Genomic DNA, 17,961 nt, shown 5'->3' on the forward strand with positions numbered 1-17,961 from the left:
TGGTCCACATCAAAAAAATTAAAAAAAAAAAAAAAAAAAAAAAAATGTTTCCTTCCTCCTGAGTTTGAGTCTCCTAAGGAAGAATTGTGCTCCCCTTTGTTAGGTTTCACTGGAGTTTCTCAGTCAATAGAAACATGCCGAGCCATGAGAAGACACTTCATAGCCTTGATGTAGGAATTATTAACAGAAACGCTGGTTTGAAAGTTCACCCTTGTGAGGAACTAGTGAGGTATGGAACCATAGAGAACTCTTGGAGGACAGAGGGGCAAATGTATACTTACTGTCTTTGAGAGAGGAAGCTCTCCAATGTTTGACAGTGACAGACCTCTATTTGTGCTGGACTTAAGGTGATGGTTTGCTAGGGACTGGGAGGTTTCCTAGGATTCAGGACTTTCAGTGCTAAAATCAAGAGAAAATCAAGAGAGTTCCACATTTACAAAACAGACTCAGAGAACAGAACGAACTTAATGGTTACGAGGGGGGAAGGGTGGGAGGAAGGGATAGTTAGGAAGTTTGGGATCGACATGTACACACTGCTATATTTAAGATGGATAACCAACAAGGACCTACTGTATAGCACAGGGAGCTCTGCTCAGTGTTATGTGGCAGCCTGGATGGGAGGGGAGTTTGGGGGGAGAATGGATACATGTATATGTATGGCTGAGTCGCTTTGCTGTGTACCTGAAACCATCACAGCATTGTTAATCAGCTATACCTCAATATAAAATGAAAAGTTTAAAAAAATAAAAATAAAATAAAATGAGAAGAGTTCCAGGAAAACCAGGGCAGTTGGTTACCCTTGCTAGACTGCCCTGCTCATTGTAGGACATTTAGCATCTCTGGCTCCCACCCACCAGTGGTGCCTCCACCCATTGTGAGAATCCCAAACACTCCCATACATTTTCAAATGTCCCCTAGGGGTAGGGACCACTCTGAGTCTAGCCCGAGGCTAGGGAATCTCTAGGGATAACATTATATGTCACTCTGGTCCTCTGGGCAAGACCATTACTGAAGTAAGGTGGATGCAGGAGGCCACCTTCAGTCTTCAAACAAACAAAAATCCAAATGCAGTTGGTTTAAATGCCTTTGGCACAAAAAGGGAGGTAGGGAGAGGTGAAAATGGGTTTTTTTGTTTTTAATTTTAAGATTAGATTTACTGATCTCAACAGATTTTCTAATAGACGATGTTAATCGAAAATCCAGTGCATGTTAAAAAATAAGAAAATTGATTCTATTTATAAACTTTTAGTCAGCTTTTTATTGTTTGTGGTTCTTATTCACAAATAATTACTAGTTCTCACAGAATTTCAAATTTATTTGTATAGTCATGCAAGATGTCCAACATTTAGATAATTTGGAAGCACCCTGCACCCCCATCCCGTCTCCTTGGAATCAAAGAATCAGTTCCTAATGAGAGTACATCCTTCAGAAGGGATGAGACAGAAGAAAGACAGGTGACCTCTGAAAGGAAGATTTAGGATAATATCAGTAAGTGTAAGAGCAAGATATGTTTTGAAAAATTCCTCACTAATTACAGGACTAGTGTGTAGAACTTAGGTGCATGTTATTGTTATATGTAAAGAATATAGATGCTAAAGCATGATTTTATTGATTAAAAACACCCAGCCTGGTTCTATTATTTAAGGGGATTTAAAGAGATTATATCGGGTAACCTTGGTTGAGACACATCTCCTTACATTTCAAAATTGGTCAATGTATTCTTTATTTAAACTGATTGATCCTCATCCTCTCCTTTTAAACATAAGCTTGTTCACAGAGATACAGCCGGAAGTCATGTTGTCATGACAACAGTTACACGCTGGGAAGAAAGACTCTTTCAAATGGCCAGTGATTGCGTTTTTAATCACTGATTTATATCGATAGCAAAACCAAATAGGGATGGAGAATTGGTAATTATGTGTTATTTGGGCTCTATTTTCACGTCTATTACTGATATGTAATTTTTGAACATGTGTTATAATACATAAATTTTGCATTAATACATACAATGCTATCTCATCTATTTTCTGTCTTGTCAATAATAGTATTCTCAAAACATATGGAGTCTCCTGCTCAAAACTTTCGATAGCGTTTTGTTGCCTGTAAAATTCTGAGCTTAAAAATGTGGTTGTATAGGGGCTCTGTGAAAAGTAGCTTCCACCTCACATTCAACTTTCTCTCTCAACGGCATCCTTTGTGGATCCCACACATATATGATCCTTGACTCTGGTTTTCAGGAGCTGAGGGAGATGGGCGTCTCACACTGGAAACTATAATACTAACGTCGACTGAAAGAAAATCCACAGCGTAAAAGCTGTGAGTTGAATTTTATTCCCGGTCTTAGTGAATAATAGGCCGGGAGACAGCCTCTCAGCTAGCTCTGAGTGTACGTATGCTTTTGGCAGGGGAATACGCACAGTCAAGCATACATCTCAGTAAAAGGTTACTGCTAGTCACGAGGATCAGATATTTCAGTTAATGCTTTTAGTGCTTATGTATGGGAAGATGCAAGAATCGGGGTTCATTAAAAAAATTGTTTTTGGGGACTTCCCTGGTGGTCCAGTGGTTAGGACTCGGCACTTTCACTGCTGTGGCCCTGGGTTCAGTCCCCGGTCAGGGAACTGAATCCCGAAAGCCTCGAGACACAGCCCAAAAAAAAAAAAAAAATTTGTTTTTTTTCCCCTGAGATATCTCTAACCATCTAAGCTGCCTGTTATTTCCAAAGCACAGAGTGCCTTATCCTGCTTTCGTATTGAATTCCTTTCAGGGTGTACTGTTTCAGGCAGCAACTGCAGTGGCTAATGACTTAATCCTTGTAGAACTGGATGGTGGGCAACATTCTTTGTTTTACCCTAAGTAGAAAATTGTCCTAAATGATCTCTAAAGGGAGGTGGTAGTGCAGGGAGGAAATGGTTAATTTAAAAAAATGGGTGATTAGGAAAAGTCTCTTGGAGGAACCCACCCTTGAAGGATGACCAGGTTTTAGTGTGGAGGCAATGGAGAAGAAGGGGATTCCAGCCCAGGGGAACAGCACAAGCAAAGGCACAGGGCTGCAGAAATGTATGGCTTGTTGCGAGGCACTGAGTATGCACCTGGCCTGGGCTGGAAGGGGCATAAGGGAGTGAGAGGGCAGAGGGTGCGGAAGGCATTGAAGGGGGCATTGGATGCACTGCCATGCTTAAGGAGGTCGATTTCTTTTGTGCAGGAACAGGAACAGGGAGGGGTTGAAATGGGTGTTCTCTGGGAAGTTACCAGCTGCGGTATGATTAGCAGGAACAGTGTAGTCACCGTAATTGATTATGAACCATTTTCGAATCCAGGTGAGGCTCTTGAGAGCTTGGACTGATGCAGTCTGTTGGGGTTGGAGGCCGTGAGTATGAGAGCGCTGTACCGCTCCAGATTCATTTCCTGAAATGGATAGTTTTGTGTATTGATTAACAGGTACTCGGGAGCGTGGGTTCTGGTGTGCGGCTGCCTGCCTTGAATCCCAATTCTGCTGTTACTAGCTCTGGGAACCCAGAGTCAGTGACTTACCCTCTCTAAGCATCATCTATAAAATGGCGATAAGATAACACCAACCTTAAAAGGTTCTCATAACGAGTAAGTGAAGGGATAAACGTAAAGTGCTTAGAACAGTGCCTGGCAGGTGGCAAGCACTTCAGGTAAACATTAATGTGGATGCTGGTGTTGATGAAATGGAAACATGGCTGAGTATTTGGTACTTTTTCATAATTTTTTTAAGCAATCTCAAGAAAATAAGTTATCTGACTCTATTCCTCCCCAGACATCTCAGTCTGCCCCTCTAGAAACACTCACTTCTGGTTAATTTGATGGGTAGTTATTGACCATCCATTATGTGCTGACCATTGTGCTAAGTGCCAGGGATACAAGGGTGAAAATGCTATGGTCTTGTCATAAAGGAGCCTAGAGGCCTTTTATAGGTGGCCATTGGTCCACACAAAAGAGTGCAGGAAAAAAGAGTCCACATGTGACAAAGGACCGCACATGTCAGAGAGAGAAAACGAGCAAGGGAGAGAGGGGGGATTACTGAACACATAATCTCTAAATTGTCACTGCCAAGGTCATTTTGATTTTAAAAAAGCACCTCCCAGGAGTGGATGCTTAAATCATATATTTGTGCAACTATATTGATAAATTATATCGGGCTTTTCCAACTGTATCTTATTATTTTAAACCATAGCTTTGGAGTAAGTTGTAGTAGAAATTTCTTTTCCTTTAGTCTAGTTTAGAGGACTGGGCTTAAATTTCTGAAGAGCAGCATTAATCCTAGAGACGTTTTAAAATGAGAGCAGTGGAAGGTTGTGAGTGGTTCAAAATTGTTGGCAATTCCTGACCTAGAATTTTAATATTTAATCCTGAACCGCTTTTATATCCTTCCAGTCAGGGGGCCATATTATGTTTTTCAGGACCTTCCAATTTGAGGCTCCAAAGAAAATTTTTATAGAAAGGATCCCTCTTGTACCCCTGGCTTACTGGAGGCCTCCAGACCAGTGCCATCCACTAGAAATACAATGTGAACCACATATGTAATAGTAAATATTCTAATAACCACATTAAAATAAGGTAAAAGAAACAGGTGAAATTAATTTTAATCGTGTATCTTACTATTTAACCCAGTATATCTGAAATATTGGGACTTCCCTGGTGGCACAGTGGTTAAGACTCTGTGCTCCCAATGCAAGGGGCCTGGGTTCGATCCCTGGTCAGGGAACTAGATCCCACATGCACACCACAACTAAGAGTTCACATGCCACAACTAAGGAGCCTGCGTGCCACAACTAAGACCCGGTGCAACCAAATAAACAAATGAATAAAGTAAATAAATAAACAATCTCATCTTTAAAAAAAATAAAATATTATCATTTTGACATATAATCTGTATAAGAATTATTAATAAGATATTTATATTCTTTTTATTGTGCTGAGTTTTCCAGGTTCGGTGTGTGTTACACTGGCAGCACATCGTCACTCGGACTAACCACATTTCCTGTGCTCAGTAGCCCCACGTGGCTAGTGGCTACCATATTGGACATCACAGCGCTGGAACTTTGGCCTTTTCAGAGCCCTGGGCCACTTCAGTAGCTACCTAAACAGTGGCTGTTATATTTGATGATTTTTCAAAATTAATGTTTTTATTGTTAAGGAAAATATGTAAATGTGGAAAAGTGAGTTTGATTTGGACCTCAGTTGCAGGCAGTTGAGTTAATCATAGGCCACAATTCATGATGTATTTTCATCACTGGTCCATATAAAACATCTTGTTTTATGTTCTTACTTAATTACCTCCTGTTTTATTCCCTTACCTCGCTCCTATTCTCTCCCCCATGGGCAACCATACTAATGTGTTTAATGTGTAACTTTCTGTTCAGAAATGTACCTGCGATGTACATTATTGTTTCTTGTGTGTGTTTTCTTAATTTATTTAAAGGGTGTTTTTTCCCCACGTGCTGTGTTTTAGAGATCTATCCATAAGGCTGCGTGGACATTTAATGCATTGTTTCTAACTGCCGCATGGCACTCTGGTGTTTCCCTTTCCCCTTGTAGAATGGTGGGCTCCCAGGGTGTGCCCCTTTCCCCAGCACCGTACATAATCTCACAGGGGACACCCGGGCTTGAATCTTCTACTGGAACGATGTGAGGAGGTGTGAGCTCTACACTTAGTATTGCTGGGTTATAGGGTATATATTATTTACTTGTTTTGAAAAAAAATGATATCTTATTTTTATTGATGGATATACTTTTTTTGAAATGTATTTATTTTATTTATTTATTTTTGGCTGTGTTGGGTCTTTGTTGCTGTGCGCGGGCTTTCTCTAGTTGTGGTGAGCAGGGGCTACTCTTCGTTGCAGTGCACGGACTTCTCATTGCGGTGGCTTCTCTTGTTGGGGAGCACCGGCTCTAGGCACGCGGGCTTCAGTAGTTTTGGCACATGGGCTCAGTAGTTGTGGCTCGCGGGCTCTAGAGCGCAGGCTCAGTAGTTGTGGCGCACGGGCTTAGTTGCTCCGCAGCATGTGGGATCTTCCCGGACCCGGGCTCGAACCCGTGTCTCCTGCATTGGCAGGCGGATTCTTAACCACTGCGCCACCAGGGAAGCCCTGGATATATACTTTTATATAATTCTGTTCAGTGAAAAATACAGCATTACAAGTGTTTGTTGAATCAGATCCTTTTGACTGGTAAGGTGAATCAGATGGTGGCCTTTTTTTTTTTAGGACTCGCTAACCAATTCAATTCTTATAAATGTGTTTCTCCGACAGACCCAGTGGCCATGAAAGAGGTCAACTTTCCCATGGTGGCCAGTTGGAATTTGGGCCAAGTGCAAGTAGCCTTTATTCACAATAAGAAAATTTGCAATTCTTGCTCTATCAGCAGAGTAGAATATATGTATTTTTAATGAATTAGTCATCAGAGCAGAAAGTGGAAGAAAAAAAGTTATTATCCTTAAAGAAAAAATCCCATGAAAAATATACACTGAAAATGCACTCTTGCTTTTAAAAGTCATTTATGCTGTTTGTTTCTCCAAAGAGAATTAAACAAAACAAAACAAAAATACAGTGTTTTATTTCACTCAACTCCTCTCCGCTCCTGGCTCCATGGTTAGGTACTTTCCACTGTAATATTTTCTAAAGGGAGGGATACATGCTCTCAGTTCATTTATCAAAGTGCACCTGTGACACAGGAAGACACACAAAGTTTGTTTCTACAAGGAAGGAAACACAAACAACTATCTTGGGTGAAGTTTCCACGTCGTCATACACTTGTCCCCACTGATCTCTGCCTATTTGCCTGCAACAAGGAAGACTTTGACACAGCATCTGTTTCATTTGCTTCCAAAGAGTATTCCTCTGTACCCACTTCTGAGATCTAAGGATCATTTGTGTGTGCTGAGCAGAGTCTTCTCTCAAAAGGCCTTTAGGTTATAGTAATTTCTTTCATAGAGGAAGTAATGGGGAGAGTCGAGGAGGAAGACGCTTAGAACATATCAGAATTCAAGAACAGACTGACCGTCATTTACAGATGGACACTAGCTACCAGTAGATCTAGAAAGAAGGAGATGGAACTAACCCAGAACACAAACTTTGTACGAATCAGAGTTTTCACAAGTAAGAGGCTTAGATTTTGAGACAAGGAAAAAGAAACCTATTTCTGTAGCATAATAAGTTTGGAATCCTTCCCAGACACCCTGCAGATAAGAAACCCCTAATGCTTCAGGAGCATTTTTCTAGTAGGAAAATAATTTTAGCATACTGCCTGGGATTCATGGCCTAGTGGGTAACCAGTACATTTGTGGGTAAATAAAAACTAGCAAACTGTGATTCTACTTTCTTTTTGGATGTCAGTGCAAAGTAGAACTCAGCTGGGACTCAGGAGGCAGGCAGCTTAGTGGTACAGGCCACAGCCTCATTTTCCCTCCCTCCCTCCCTTCTTCCCTAGCTCCCTTTCTTTCTTCCTCCTTTCCTTCTTTGTCCTCCGCTTTCCTAGAGCTCTCATTCATATTGGTGTTATCTCGGTAGCCTCTGCAGTTTCAGAGGATGAGATATGAGAAAAGGGAGCCACTCCCAGCTATATCCACTTAACCTTCGGAAAACTTACATTGCACACCTACTGTGCGTGAGACGTGTTTGCGGTACATGCGGTACATTTAATCGGTTGATTAAAATAAAAAGAGGAACAAGCTTGATCTTGACTTTAAGGAATTCCGATCTGTTTAATTTGTGATTAGTAGCATCTCTATGACACTTTTTCTGATCTTTTTGCTCCTGAGGACCCACAACTTAAACACCAGATAGTTCCACATCCTGATCACTAAAGAAATCCTTCTAAACTTTGAGCACTAATTTATTGTTTGAGATTTCTGAGAATAATTATTCTGTTTACTTGTCCTTTCCTGGAATTTTGGCCCAATTACCTAATACTGTCTTATGCTCGATTCTATTACGAGAAGCATAAAAAAATGAGACTTCTACACGTGCATCCTTGGCAGATGGGATCCACAAATACGCCTGCCTCTTTTCTGCCAGTAGCCTCAGCATCTTTGAAAAACTCAGAGCTCTGTGTACCACTCTTTCATTGCTGCAACAGAATAACCAAGCTGTTGCACAGGTGTGTATCAGCTAATAGGTTTTGCCATTTTGTTTTCCCCTGGGGAATCTTTGCTTTTTGTCTCCTGACCTAGAATTGGAAAGAGTAGGGGAGGAGGATGGTATAAATCAAAGAATCAAAAGCCTTGAGTCAAATGAATGGCTGAATGTTGCTTGTGGTTGGTTGAATCCTGATAGATACTTTTTTTGAGGTTTGTGAAAAATTAGGCCCAACACAGTGTCTGCATTTGGTATTTTTTACAAGAGTTGGAGATGAGGTTAAAATGCTTGGATTGGTGGGGGTGAAAATGAATGAATGAGAACCAAAGAGGTTATATTCCAACAATATGCTGTTTTGGAAAGTGTCAGAGGAGTTGGGAGTCAGGAACCTGGGTTTCTTAACTCAACTCTATAATTTAGATGCCTGTAAGTTTGGTACTGAATATGGGGGTTGCAAAGACAATCCATTAGAAGCTGTTTCTTTCCTAGGTACTAGGTCTGGAATTCAGTTTCCTGCCATTAGGTGAATGAGTTAGGATCAACTTCAACTGCTAGTAATACAAGACTCTAAAATAAGGATCAACTTCAACTGCTAGTAATATAGGACTCTAAAATAACAGTGACTTATTACAATAGAAATGTATTTCCCTTTCACGTAGAAACCTGGCAGTTAACAGTCCACTGATATAGTGGCTCTGTTCCACAAAGACCTCAGGAACCCAAATTCCTTGACCTTACTACTCCAGCATGCCTAGGGTATAGCCAGTGTACTCATGGTCCAAGGCAGCTTGTCTGTTCCAGACAGCAAGAAAAAAATGTGCCTGCCAGCTATTTTATAAGAAAGGCCCTTAGAAGCTGCCATACAATCCTTGCACTCACATCCCAATAGTTAGAATGGTACCTGCCTGCAAGGGAAGCTGAGAAATGTATTCTAGTTGGCCATGTGTCCAATAAAAAGGAAGAAGACACTGGATATTGATGAACACCTTGTCATGTCGGCTGCCTTATCTATGAGACCCAAACACCAGGCTTCTCATAGACAAAAGGAAAAGCACAGAATGGTTTGCCCAGTTAACTTTATTATTAAAAAAAAAAAGTTTACACGTAATTACCTAGTGTACAACATGATTATAATTTAGAACAAGATTACAAAATAAAACCACCTGGATGCGATGTGAAACGATCATCAGTTACTGCCTTTCTACTTCGAGTGCTGTTTACCACATGCTAAGTTCCTCTTAGATTTGGTGCTTAGGAAAAAGTTTCTTTTTTGGTAAACTTCTTTTATTAGATAACTAAAACTTTGTAAATTTTAGGGGCAAGAAATTAAGTTTCTTCTCAACTCCATGGCTCTATTTTCTCATGTTATTTTATTGGTTTCAAATACATTTATATCTTTTATATAAGCTGCTTCAAATTCTCTTTTAATTTAGGTGGAGAATAAATATTTCAGAAGAGAAATAAAAAACAGCTTTTACGCTGATCCTTTTAAATATGTTTTTAAAAGTTAATCTCAGAAAAACATTTCTCTCTGAACTCCTCCACCCCATCCATAGCCTAAAAACCCTATTTTACATTTTACATCAAATGTTAAATCTTGTCCACTAACCACTTAGGCATACTGAACAAATTACTTCAGTTATGCTGATTTTTTTAAGGGCACTTAACCTTTAAAAATACATTTAACAAACAGAATGGTTCCCGAACAAAAATACACTGAGATTTCTCCACAGTCAATGACAAGCAGTTTCCCAACCTTGATCAAGTTATATAACGTTGCTGAAATCTGTATCTTTACCTGTGAAATGGGAATAGTATCTCCTGTACCTGTCTTGTAAGACTTTGTGGGATCAAATGAGATTGAATTAGTTACAGGACTTTGAAAATTCCATAGTGCTCTAGAAGTGCATGCTCTTGTTCTTGTATCAGAAACAAAATATACACATTTTAATCTATGGGAGTATAGTTCTATATGCTCCCACACACCGATTTTGACTTTAGAAAAGATGGCATCCACTTCCACTTGCGCTTTTAACATGCTGACAAAAGGCCAAATTGTAGTTGGTTGTTGAATACTTTGTTGATTTCCTAGATTCTCCATAATCATCTTTTGTCCTAATACTTAATGTAGATGAGAAGGCAAGTCCTCTCATGCCACTGTGTAGAATAATAATGACCTTGAAGTTGGTCTAGGCAGCCCCTAGAATAGCTTCCACCTTGTTATCAGTGCTATTGTGTACCAGCCTGAGGAGGACCACAGCTCTTAAGAGAAAAGTGTATTGAAGACCCTGCCAAAATAGTGGAAAAGAAAACAGGCTTTATTTAATATACTTTCAAACCTGTCTACCTTGAAAGAGTATGGTGCCAGTAGTAATTGTATCTGTGTAATTGCATGGAAGCCAAAGAAAGATTGCTGCCCGAGCTGGCATTCTGTCTTTTCTCCAACTGCTCACTGTGAAAGAATAATCAAATGAGGAAGATGTGTGGTTGGTTGACTGCAGACATGGCAGCTGGACACGTTCTCTGAATGATGTTGTACAGTTGCTTAATCTCCACATGATTATAGGTCTTCCTGTTACACGGTGTTTAGGCACTGAATACCTAAACTTGAAAGCAAAGAATATTAGGGCTGACTTGTTGATCTTCCTGCCAAACCTGAATAATCCCGTCTGGTATTGAACAGGATACATTGCTGCCATTCAGTTAGCTGAGTGGTATAGTCAGACAACTGGAGGAAAAAGTAATAAACCTGCCCAGCAATTTTATATAAATATGTTGCCACCTTTACTTTTTAAAATCACCAACAAGTTGCTGATTCAAGAGCATGGCCACCTGCACCCATTCTCCATTTTTTATTGTGAATAGACTTTTGAATTTTGGAGATTGGTTGGCTTCAACACAGGTGTTTCCCAGCACGTCTTAGAAAAACAAGATTGAGGTTATTGAAATGGTCTGTAGCTTTCTTAAAGTACTATTCTCCATTCAAGTTCTAAGGTTTTATTTTTACTTTTTTTGGAGGGGAGGGAAGACTTTAAGCCTGCGGCTTCTCAGTAGTGATTGTAAATTATGCTACTTTGTACTTTGTGCACACTCTAAAAGGAAATAGTGTTTTAGGTTATATTTCATATCTTATATTTTAGTATCTCCTTTTATAACTTGTAAGAAAATACATGTTTTACTGTGTGTTTCGAATGAGACCTTATTATGATATTTAAAATATTCTGCAGCCAGGTCATATGATTAACTTCAGTTATATGTATGTATAGGTATGGATGTATGACTGGATATTTACAAATACCAATTTTTCCCCCTGGATAATTTTTAGTGGCTTACATTTCATGCCCTTTAGTTTTTAAATTTGTCTTTGCAGAGTCCCCCTGACTCTGTTTTGATTTTGGTTAACAGTCTGTGAACAGAGAGGCATAATTTTCCTTTTATTTTCCACCATCATCGGATCAGTTCCTATTTACATACTTTCTTCTTCTTCTTTTTTTTTTATATTTATTTATTTATTTTGGCTGCACCAGGTCTTAGTTGAGGCACGCTCGATCTTTAGTTGTGCCATGTGGGTTTCTTAGTTGTGGCATGCATGCGGCATCTAGTTCTCTGACCAGGGATTGAACCCGGACCCCCTGCATTGGGAGTGCGGAGTCTTACCCACTGGGTCACCAGGGAAATCCCTACATACTTTCTTGAGGACATAAGGTAGAGCAGAAGCAGTCTCAAAAGAAGGATGTCTTAAATAATAAAGCAGACTTCATAAACTATTTTGTTCTGATTTCATTTCTGCTTCTTTAATGGCTCAACTGCATGACATAAAGCAGCCACATGCTGATTTTTTTTTTTTTTTTTTTTTGGGCTGTGTTGGGTATTCATTCCTGCATGCGGGCTTTCTCTAGTTGTGGTGAGCAGGGGCTACTCTTCATTGCAGTGCGCGGGCTTCTCATTGTGGTGGCTTCTCTTGTTGCAGAGCACAGGCATTAGGTGCGTGGGCTCAGTAGTTGTGGCTCGAGGGCTCAGTAGTTGTGGCTTCTGGGCTCTGGAGTGCAGGCTCAGTAGTTGTGGTGCACGGGCTTAGTTGCTTCGCGGCATATGGGATCTTCCCGGACCAGGGCTCGAACCCGTGTCCCCTGCACTGGCAGATGGATTCTTAACCACTGAGCCACCAGGGAAGCCCCCACATGCTTATTAAAGACGTGCCACAAACTCAGACCAGTGGGTCCTCATGGGATATGTTGTTTCTGAATTGATATGTAAGTGACCACTGTTCTCATCTACTTTTCTTGATCTAAATAAAAACTACCTTTTTAGTAAAAACACATTTGGTGATTGCAAACTCTCAGAAATCTTAGTTTTTCAATGAAATGCACTATGGTTGATGCCATTTCAAAAATGTTTCTATTACATAGTATTTTCCCCCAAAGCCATATTTGAATGAAGTAATGAATAGCGAATAGTTACAGACATTTACTGAGTGATTGTTACATGCCGGCTTTGTTCTGGGCACTCTGTTCCACATCAACTGTATGGCACAGAAGCTGTCATCAGTTCTGTCATAGTAAGCAGACAGGCCATTAGAAATTAAGCTGTTTGTCTGAGGTCACACAGCTAGCCAGCATTGGAGCTGAGATTCAAGGCTGTCCGCTGTCTCCACAGCTCCTGCCTGCGATAGTAATGTGGCCCTGAAACAAATTTAATAGAGTAAGCCCAGCAAAAGCTATGTCCCCAGTGAGTTTAAATTAAGAAATATTGTGTTGATCTTATGCCAAAACACTTGATAAAAATACACAAAGTATACAGTATTGCCAGGCCCAAATTTAAGAACCATTTAAATAGTGAGTTCTTGGAACATTTACTCAAGAATCTTTAACAGAGCTTGGTTCAAGATGGTGGAGTAGAAGGATGTACGCTCACTTCCTCTTGGGAGAGCACCGGAATCACAGCTAACTGCTGAACAGTCATCGACAGGAAGACACTGGAACTCACCAAAAAAGATACCCCACATCCAAAGACAAAGGAGAAGCCGCACTGAGACGGTAGGAGGGACGCAATCACAGTAAAATCAAATCCCATAACTGCTGGGTGGGTGACGCACAAACTGGAGAACACTTATACCACAGAAGTCCACCCACTGGAGTGAAGGTTCTGAGCCCCACGTCAGACTTCCCAACCTGGGGGTCCGGCAGCAGGAGGAGGAATTCCTAGAAAATCAGACTTTGAAGGCTAGAGGGATTTGATTGCAGGACTTCAACAGGACTGGGGGAAACAGAGACTCCACTCTTGGAGGGCACACACAAAGTAGTGTGCATATCAGGACCCAGGGGAAGGAGCAGTGACCCTATCGGAGACTGAACCAGACCTACCTGCTAGTGTTGGAGGGTCTCCTGCAGAGGCGGGGCGTGGCTGTGGCTCACCATGGGGACAAGGACACTGGCAGCAGAAGTTCTGGGAGGTAATCCTTGGCGTGAGCCCTCCCAGAGTCCACCATTAGCCCCACCAAAGAGCTGGGTAGACTCCAGTGCTGGGTCGCCTCAGGCCAAACAACCAACACAAGGGAACCCAGCCCCACCCATCAGCAGACAAGGAGATTAAAGTTTTACTGAGCTCTGCCTACCAGAGCAACAGTCAGCTCTACCCACCACCAGTCCCTCCCATCTGGAAGCTTGCATAAGCCTCTTAGATAGCCTCATCCACCAGAGGGCAGACAGCAGAAGCAAGAAGAACTACAATCCTGCAGCCTGTGGAACAAAAACCACATTCACAGAAAGACAGACAAAATGAAAAGGCAGAGGACTTTGTACCAGATGAAAGAACAAGATAAAACCCCAGAAAAACAACTGAATGAAGTGGAGATAGGCAACCTTCAGAAAAAGAATTCAGAATAATGATAGTGAAGATGATCCAGGACCTCGGAAAAAGAATGGAGGCTAAGATCAAGAAGATGCAAGAAATGTTTAACGAAGACCTAGAAGAATTAAAGAACAAACACCAGAAGAATTAAAGAAGAAACAAACAGAGATGAACAATACAATAACTGAAATGAAAAATACACTAGAAGGAATCAGTAGCAGAATAACTGAGGCAGAAGAAAAGATAAGTGACCTGGAAGACAGAATGGTGGAATTCACTGCAGCAGAAAAGAATAAAGAAAAAAGAATGAAAAGAAATGAAGACAACCTAGGAGACCTCTGGGACAACATTAAACGCAACAACATTCGCATTATAGAGGTCCCAGAAGGAGAAGAGAGAGAGAAAGGACCCGAGAAAATCTTTGAAGAGATTATAGTCGAAAACTTCCCTAACATAGGAAAGGAAATAGCCACCCAAGTCCAGGAAGCGAAAAGTCCCAGGCAGGGTAAACCCAAAGAGAAACACGCCGAGACACGTAGTAATCAAATTGGCAAAAATTAAAGACAAAGAAAAATTATTGAAAGCAACAAGGGAAAAACAACAAATAACATACAAGGGAACTCCCATAAGGTTAACAGCTGATTTCTCAGCAGAAACTCTACAAGCCAGAAGGGAGTGGCACAATATATGTAAAGTGATGAAAGGGAAGAACCTACAACCAAGATTACTCTACCCGGCAAGGATCTCATTCAGATTGGATGGAGAAATCAAAAGCTTTACAGGCAAGCAAAAGCTAAGAGAATTCAGCACCACCAAACCAGCTCTGTAACAAATGCTAAAGGAACTTCTCTAAGTGGGAAACACAAGAGAAGAAAAGGACCTACAAAAACAAACCAATGACAATTAAGAAAATGGTAATAGAAACATTCATATCGATAATTACCTTAAACGTGAATGGATTAAATGCTCCAACCAAAAGACACAAGCTTACTGAATGGATACAAAAACAAGACCCATATATATGCTGTCTACAAGAGACCCACTTCAGACCTAGGGACACATACAGACTGAAAGTGAGTGGATGGAAAAAGATACTCCATGCAAATGGAAATCAAAAGAAAGCTGGAGTAGCTATACTCATATCAGATAAAATAGACTTTAAAATAAAGACTGTAACAAGAGACAAGGAAGGACACTACATAATGATCAAGGGATCAATCCAAGAAGAAGATATAATAATTATAAATATATATGCACCCAACATAGGAGCACCTCAATACATAAGGCAACTGCTAACAGCTATAAAAGAGGAAATCGGCAATAACACAATAATAGTGGGTGACTTTAACACCTCACTTCCACCAATGGACAGATCATCCAGACAGAAAATTAATAAGGAAACAGAAGCTTTAAATGACACAATAGACCAGATAGATTTAATTGATATTTATAGGACATTCCATCCAAAAACAGCAGATTACACTTTCTTCTCAAGTGCACACGGAACATTCTCCAGGATTGATCACATCTTGGGTCACAAATCAAGCCTCAGTAAATTTAAGAAAATTGAAAGCATATCAAGCATCTTTTCCAACCACAATGCTATGAGATTAGAAATCAGTTACAGGGAGAAAAAACATAAAAACACAAACACATGGAGGCTAAACAATACATTACTAAATAACCAAGAGATAACTGAAGAAATCAAAGAGGAAATCAAAAAATACCTAGAGACAAATTAGAATGAAAACATGACGATCCCAAACCTGTGGGATGCAGCAAAAGCAGTTCTAAGAGGGAGGTTTATAGCAATACAAGCCTACCTCAAGAAACTAGAAAAATCTCAAACTATCTAACCTTACACCTAAAGGAACTAGAGAAAGAAGAACAGACAAAACCCAAAGTTAGTAGAAGGAAAGAAATCATAAAGATCAGAGCAGAAATAAATGAAATAGAAACAAAGAAAATGATAGCAAAGATCAATAAAACTAAAAGCTGGTTCTTTGAGAAGATAAACAAAATCGGTAAACCTTTAGCCAGACTCATCAAGAAAAAGAGGGAGAGGATTCAAATCAATAAAATTAGAAATGAAAAAGGAGAAGTTACAACGGACACTGCAGAAATACAAAGCATCCTAAGAGACTACTACAAGCAACTCTGTGCAAATAAAATGGACAACCTGGAAGAAATGGACAAATTCTTAGAAAGGTATAACCTTCCAAGACTGAACCAGGAAGAAATAGAAATATGAACAGACCAATCACAAGTAATGAAATTGAAACTGTGATTAAACATCTTCCAACGAACAAAAGTCTGGGACCAGGTGGCTTCACAGGTGAATTCTATCAAACATTTAGAGAAGAGCTAACACCCATCCTTCTCAAACTCTTCCAAAAAATTGCAGAGGAAGGAACACTCCCAAACTCATTCTATGAGGCCACCATCACCCTGATACCAAAACCAGACAAAGATACTACAAAAAAAGAAAATTACAGACCAATATCACTGATGAATATAGATACAAAAATCCTCAGCAAAATACTAGCAAACAGAATCCAACAACACATTAAAAGGATCATACACCATGATCAAGTGGGATTTATCCCAGGGATGCAAGGATTCTTCAATATATGCAAATCAATCAATGTGATACACCATATTAACAAATTGAAGAATAAAAACCATATGATCGTCTCAATAGATGCAGAAAAAGCTTTTGACAAAATTCAACACCGATTTATGATAAAAAACTCTCCAGAAAGTGGGTATAGAGGGGACCTACCTCAACGTAATAAAAGCCATATATGACAAACCCATAGCAAACATCATTCTCAATGTTGAAAAACTGAAAGCATTTCCTCTAAGATCAGGAACAAGACAAGGATGTCCACTCTCACCACTATTATTCAACATAGTTTTGGAAGTCCTAGCCATGGCAGTCAGAGAAGAAAAAGAAATAAAAGGAATACAAATTGGAAAAGAAGAAGTAAAACTGTCACTGTTTGCAGATGACATGATACTATACATAGAGAATCCTAAAGATGCCACCAGAAAACTACTAGAGCTAATCAATGAATTTAGTAAAGTTGCAGGATACAAAATTAACGCACAGAAATCTCTTGGATTCCTATACACTAACAACCAAAGATCAGAAAGAGAAATTAAGCAAACAATCCCATTCACCATTGCAACAAAAAGAATAAAATACCTAGGAATAAACCTACCTAAGGAGGTAAAAGACCTGTACTCAGAAAACTATAAGACACTGATGCAAGAAATCAAAGATGACACAAACAGATGGAGAGATATACCATGTTCTTGGATTAGAAGAATCAATATTGTGAAAATGACTATACTACCCAAAGCAATCTACAGGTTCAATGCAATCCCTATCAAATTACCAATGGCATTTTTTACAGAACTGGAACAAAAAGTCGTAAAATTTATATGGAGACACAAAAGACCCGAAAAGCCAAAGCAGTCTTGAGGGAAAAAAATGGAGCTGGAGGAATCAGACTCCCTGACTTCAGACTATACTACAAACTACAGTAATCAAGACAATATGGTACTGACACAAAAACAGAAATATAGTTCAATGGAACAGGATAGAAAGCTCAGAGATAAACCCATGCACCTATGGTCAACTAATCTATGACAAAGGAGGCAAGGATATACAATGGAGGAAAAGACAGTCTCTTCAATAAGTGGTGCTTGGAAAACTGGACAGCTACATGTAAAAGAATGAAATTAGAACACTCCCTAACACCATACACAAAAATAAACTCAAAATGGATTAGATACCTAAATGTAAGACCAGACACTATAAAACTCTTAGAGGACAACATAGGAAGAACACTCTTTGACATAAATCACAACAAGATCTTTTTTGATCCACCTCCTAGAGTAATGGAAATAAAAACAAAAATAAACAAATGGGACCTAATGAAACTTAAAAGCTTTTGCAAAGCAAAGGAAACTACAAACAAGACAAAAAGACAACCCTCAGAAT

At 39.8% G+C, this 17,961-nt stretch overlaps 1 protein-coding gene and 1 long non-coding RNA gene across 18 annotated transcripts in view; one reads left to right on the top strand and one right to left on the bottom strand.

Annotated features, from left to right (window-relative positions):
* Nucleotides 1-17,961, top strand: part of APBB2 (amyloid beta precursor protein binding family B member 2) — a 360,572-nt gene that overhangs the window by 220,380 nt on the left and 122,231 nt on the right. The window lies entirely within an intron of this gene.
* LOC309627728 lies at nucleotides 1,872-11,939 on the bottom strand. Its single transcript, XR_014243931.1, has 2 exons — nucleotides 8,727-11,939; nucleotides 1,872-8,685 (listed from the first exon to the last, which is right to left on the bottom strand). It is a non-coding gene; the product is annotated as an uncharacterized lncRNA (long non-coding RNA).

The sequence above is a fragment of the Balaenoptera borealis genome, assembly GCF_965194805.1.
Source record: "Balaenoptera borealis genome assembly, chromosome: 4".
Taxonomy (NCBI): Eukaryota; Metazoa; Chordata; class Mammalia; order Artiodactyla; family Balaenopteridae; genus Balaenoptera; species Balaenoptera borealis.